General features: G+C 38.4%; 1 non-coding gene across 1 annotated transcript; it reads right to left on the bottom strand.

Annotated features, from left to right (window-relative positions):
* Window positions 1-5,983: 5,983 nt before the first annotated feature.
* Window positions 5,984-6,166, bottom strand: LOC119482270. Its single transcript, XR_005205389.1, has one exon. It is a non-coding gene; the product is annotated as a U2 spliceosomal RNA (small nuclear RNA).
* Window positions 6,167-6,411: the final 245 nt, after the last annotated feature.

Genomic DNA, 6,411 nt, shown 5'->3' with positions numbered 1-6,411 from the left:
ACTTCCGGTCTGGTTTTTCAGTTTAAAGTGAAAGAAATTCTCCACCTAGAGGTCAGGAGGGAAGCTCAACCTTATTATATTCAGTGGTGGAATGTAACTAAGTACATTTAGTACTTTAGTACTGTACTTAATTCAAGGTACTTTACTTGAGTATTTCCATTTCCTGCTGCTTTCTATTTCTCCCCCACTACATCTCAGAGGGAAATATTGTTCTTTTTACTCCACTACATTTATCTGACAGCTTTAGTTACTTTACAGATGACAGTTTTTCATCCCCTTCCTGTCCAGTGACAACCAAGTATCTCCAGATGTGTTGATGTTGAATGTTTGTGGTAAATCTGTTCTATAGGACTAGTTGTTGGGATCCCTTCAGTTGCACACCCATAGGCTTGCTGCCTTGACTCAGTAGGGTGGTCAAGTTTCGCTAATAGGCCCACGACACCTCCAGAGGGTTCAGCAGTGTTTCCCAGCATCAGTTGCTTTAGTAACTGAGCTTAAACTATGTTGAATTTGCTTCATGGAACCGAATCAATTGAAAAGAGTCAGACTAACTGAAATAAGCCTGGCATATTTGGTAAAGTGGCTTTATAGAACAGGGCTCCACATTGTAATTGTGACGCTGACGGATGGACACAGATTCTCTGGATACAAGTGTTCACTTCAAATTATTGGACTGTTATCAGTAACCAATGAGGAGAGGGAGCTCATGAATATTAATGAACAGGAGAACTTGATGTCATCGGCTTTACAGCGACACAAACAGAAATGAAACACTTTTAAACACACAACAAATTACAGACCCAAATATTTAGATTTATTAAAGTTTATTAATTCACTCCTGCTTTTAGGAACATTTTAAAATGTCAGTCACAGCTGCTGTGTGGGCTTTAACTACTGAGGTCATTTAATATCTGACTGCTGTAAGATAATTAATGATAATGAGTCCAATTAGCTCATGACTTAGTCCTAAAATAATGTTAATGCTGAGAACGCCAATTACAACAGCTCAACAAATACTGATCGATGGAAACAGTTTCAAATGATGAATCAAAGCCGCTCTTTGCTTTCAGTCTGAACAAACATCAACAGATTCAAAACCATATTCAGTCATAGAAAATAAAAACAGTGAATATAAATGTAAAATAAAGATTATTCAATGAAAATTAAACAAAGGAGTAAAATATAATGTTGAGCTACAAAATAACAATAACAAGAGAATATGTATGAAGCAGATAAAAACAATAATGTGTACATATATGGAATAAATCATTCTAAACTCATATTACTTCACAGAAAATCATTCTTTTGACCATATTCATAGCTGGGGCCATTCGTCGACGTGATCAACGTCATTGGGTCATAGGGTCTCAATCCAGTGTGAATTTGTTGATGTGTTTTTAGGTTACTCTAGTGCAGAAAAGCTGCCCCATATTCATCACAGCTGCAGGGTTTCTCTCCAGTGTGAATGAGTTGATGCTTTTTCAGGTCATCGGATGAAATCGCATACTAACTATCGCATACTAACGTATCGCATACTAACATATCGCATACTAACGTATCGCATACTAACGTATCGCATACTAACGTATCGCATACTAACATATTGCATGCAACGTAGTAAATTAATGTTTGAAGGTGCTAAATGTGAGATATTCAGGTTGTAGCGGCTTAGATTTGAAGCTAGAGTGAAGATACTGGTATTATTTGAAACTCGAAAACCTAAGGAATCCATTGGTACCAACCATGTCATACTAGCTTGTCGCAAAGGAGGTTAAATAATGCTTCAAACTTATGCTAAATTTTGGCAAGGAAAAACTGTCATGGCCATTTTCAAAGGGGTCCTTTGACCTCTGACCTCCAGATATGTGAATGTAAATGGGTTCTCTGGGTACCCACGAGTCTCCCCTTTACAGACATCCCCACTTTATGATAATCACATGCAGTTTGGGGGCAAGTCATAGTCAAGTCAGCACACTGACACACTGACAGCTGTTGTTGCCTGTTGGGCTGCAGTTTGTCACGTTATGATTTGAGCATATTCTTTATGCTAAATGCAGTACCTGTGAGGGTTTCTGGACAATATTTGTCGTTGTTTTGCGTTGTTAATTGATTTTCAATAATAAATATATACATACATTTACATAAAGCAGCATATTTGTCCACTCCCATGTTGATATGGGTAGTAACAAATCTCCCATTAAAGGGACTATTTGTAACTTTCAGAAATGCTTCTTAACAGCGACACCTGTGGCCGTGAAATCAACGAAAGTCAGCGTCGGGCTCGCGCTTGCTCGCTCTAAATATACCTGAACGAGCATCGCTCAAAACAGTGAGGCGATACACGTCAGCTAAAACCACAATATCACTCTATATTTCAGCTGCTTGGCAGTAATGTTAGCTGACCAGACGAAGGTCTCTCCATGAACATGATTTAGATCTGATCCTAGTGTTGGCTTTTCCTGCCTAAGTGCAGGCTGAAGCAGCGGGGCTCTGCAGCGTGTCTCCTCTGCTCTCTCCGCCCGCAGCCGGAGAGAGCAGAGGAGACACCGGCACCCTGTCGGTAACGAGAGGGTAACATAACTCTCTGAAGAGCTCCGTCACTTCACAAGACACGGGAAAGCTCTGTTGGTCTGGAGGAACTGCAGCATTTATTTCTGCACAAACGTCCCCTGTGCATTCACTAGATATTCTCAGAGCTAAACTAACTCTTCTGCAGTGAGGAGTGAGCGCGCGTTCACGTCTAGAGGTGGAGCGAGACAGCAAGGACACGCGCGCATTCTGAGTGAAGGAGAGCAGGCAGCGGAGACGAGGCTCCAGCCACACACGAGCGCGCATATGCGAACGCGTATGTGTGGCGACCCGCTACATTTATACGCTTAAAAAGTTACAAATAGTCCCTTTAAGGAACATTTTGAACAGATAAAAAATGTGAGATTAATTTGCGATTAATCGTGATTAACTATTTTAATTGATTGACAGCCTTAGTTATAACAAAGCACAATAAAAACTAACGTTACAGTAAACTAACGTTAGCTATACAGTCGATTTAACCTGGGTTGTAGCTATTGGTAAGCCATGAACAATACGTTTATATATTTATAATATATTCCAAGTTTCTGGAGAAGGCCAGCAGGTCTGGAACCTCCAGTTTTCTGATGGCTAATAAGTTTCCTACCAACACCGTGTACTCACGCTGTACAACAAACAATTCTAAATAAGTCAAAAACGTCATTAAAAACAAAGACAAAGCTGTCGCTCTGCCAGTCTCCTCTTGGAAGAAGCTGCTTTCTGCTCCACATGATGTTTCTAATGGAAGAAAAGCTACAAAGATTTTTAAGACATATTTGAGGCATTTTTCCTTTTGGCCAATATCAGCAGACTTGGCTTATTAATTTAGAATATTTAAGGAAGAAGAGGACACTTTAATATATAAGGCCTCAACTAACAGAGAAAATTAACAGGTAGATGACCTTTTGGCCTTTTGGAACAGCTGCTGAGCGTCCAACACTTTTGTACTACGGATGACAAAGATTATTTACATTTTGCTTGAGAAAAAGTGGCGCATTTCCCATCATGCAATGATGTATTTCCATTTCAAAAGCTAACCTAAAAATCACCAGTTATATTTATTTTACCTCCAACAAATGAGTAACAGCCCAACAGGAAGTTGAAATGAGCCAAAAATAAATCATACTACAATAAAACATTGTTTGATCCGCATTTGAAATCCTGAGAAAAGAAGAAAATCACACTTTTGTTTCTCACATCCATGCTCACATTGCAACTACTTCCTGTTTCTTTGTTTACTGCTGCTGGGCAACTGACATTCATGCTGCTGCTGCCACTTATTTGTCTGGAATGTGATCAGCGCTGGTTGTTTTGCAAATATAAATGCAGTACAGTTCAACAGCATCACAAACTGCAGCCTCCAAAACGATCATGCAGCTGAATCAACCAGTTTCAACAAAAACTGAACATGATAATCTTAATGAAGGAAGGATTTATTACAGGACTGTGGTATTTAGACTGCATTAGTTTAAGCGGTAACACTTCATTTTACAGGTCCGCAAATTTCATGGTAATTGGGTGATAATTAGCAAGTAACCTCTTTGAAATTTCTTTGGAATTACTGACAAATTACCCAAATATTTACCTCAAAATGTATTGAAAATTACGTCAGGCACAAATCTCACCATTGTGTGACTTATCGTCTACACAAATGTAACCTGGTAGCTAATGTCATGATTCAGGGAGTTTTTAAAGAAATTTCAAAGAAGTTATTTGCTAATTATCATTTATTTACCAGCAGACATGGAAATAAAGCATATCAATTAACTTTGTATTCTTTTCCTGGAAATGTATTAAATAAATTACCAGCTATTGGGAAATAGCTGAATATAATTATTAAATAATGTTTATGATAAAGGAATTTCCGATATATTTTGAGGTAAATGTTGGGGTAATTTGGCAGTAAAATTTTTTCAAATAGGTTACTTGCTAATTATCACCGAATTATCATGAAATTTGCGGACCTGTAGAATTAAGTTTTACCGTTTTAGCTAGGTGTACTTAATAAATAAATAAAAATAATAAATTGGCAAATGATTGTACACCCTGTATGCTTCTCTGTGTATGGCTATCAGCAAGAAAAAAATATTTTGAGAACTTAAATAAAGCGTACATATACACACAGTGCTCTCAGGCTGGGAAACCACACTAGAGAAAAATGTAAAGTCAGGATATTCAATTTTGGAGAATGGGCAGAACTATAGCAACGAAGCCTAACAACACATTCAATCCAATCAGAGTGAGGGTTTAAGAATAAATGGATGTCTTCTATTTTTTCTCACATGTGGAAAGGGCAGTGAGCATGTTTTACAATCTCCTGGTCCCACGCACCAGTTGGATTCATTCAACAGTCACATTGATATAACATGTCAACACTTTGGAGCCTTTTACTCTCAAATTAAGGACTACAGACACTGTAGTTACACACATAATTTCACAACTTTGTGAATTTATATCCTTCACTGCAGTGGCGGCTGGTGGATTTTTTTTTGGGTAGGGCCAATCAATTTCAACAAACATCCTAGTACGATTCAATGCAAAAAAAGGTATCAAAAACGCATTACTACTTTGCAGTTACATTTTTATCATTTATTCCAACACTGACATAAGGACATCTTATTCATACAATTCAGTATGTTAATATAACATACGACAGATCATTTATAAAGGAACTTTGCTCTTCTGTCCTTCTGAGTGGCAAACCTCTCAATGACCTTCTTATTGAAGTCAGGCATGTTCCTTCTCTCAAACGGGTCTTGGAGGAGAGATTTGATCGAGTTAGGGTTGAGTTTTGCAAGAGTAGCGCTACTAGTGCTTGGCTGTTCCATTGTCATGCCGTTAAAATGGGCTGTGAGAGAAGAGAAGTGGAGAGAAGCGAGAGACGAGAAGACAAGATCACGCGAGAACTGACATGAGCCCTGACGAGAACAGAGAGAGACACACGTGAACGTGCGCGCGCACACCATGGGCCAAATCAGTTTGGCCCTCCCGGAAGTCTTTTTTACGGCGCTGATTGGATGAATTGTATGTCATTCATGCTTGTAATCATATATCTTTAATCAGTGATTGGCTGTACTGCTTATTAGACCCGCCTTCCTTGGGCCAAATCCATTTGGCCCCAGAAAGTGCACGTGCAGCAGAGCAGCTGAGAGGTGCACTAGCAGAGAGTTCAAGGAGGAAAGCAGATATTTGGCGCAGTTATCCTATTTTACAAATATTACGGGTATATTCCATAGGTCAAAAACACACATATTGACAATTTTTATAATTTTTATAATTTTTATAATTAATAATTTTATAATTTTTTTTTTTTTTTTTGGTGGCTCAAGGTGGGTGGGGCCAGGCCCCGTGGCCCTCTATTGGCCGGCCGCCACTGCTTCACTGTAAGGTCATGCATTTATTTTTCAACATTGAAGGGGGGTGCACCATTCCTAGAGGTACTGCAATACCAGGTCGATGCGTGGAGTGGACGGAGCAAGCCCCTATTCCATCTCCCAGCTCCAAAAATCAATTTAACATATAGTCCCCGGGTAGGGGACGTATCAGATATTAAACTGATAAGAACAGATTTTTTTTTTTTTTTTTTTTGAAAATATTTATTGACACCTCATTTCAAACACATTTCATAAAAAACTTCACATACATACAAGTAACACTTTTTAAAATACAACAATTCAAACAATAAATAATGCAATCTGTAAAAAACATCTCGGCCAATAAAAGCAATTCAATTAGGAGACATTACAGATAAAATTGTCATCAGTTAAAGTGTACATTAAAGGTTTCATCTTGTGTATGTCCATGTGTGTTGAGTGTCCATGTTAAAGGTCTTTTAAATGGAGT

Source organism: Sebastes umbrosus, chromosome 22 (genome assembly GCF_015220745.1).
Source record: "Sebastes umbrosus isolate fSebUmb1 chromosome 22, fSebUmb1.pri, whole genome shotgun sequence".
In the NCBI taxonomy this organism is placed as follows: Eukaryota; Metazoa; Chordata; class Actinopteri; order Perciformes; family Sebastidae; genus Sebastes; species Sebastes umbrosus.
This window is presented reverse-complemented; position numbering and strand designations above follow the sequence as displayed.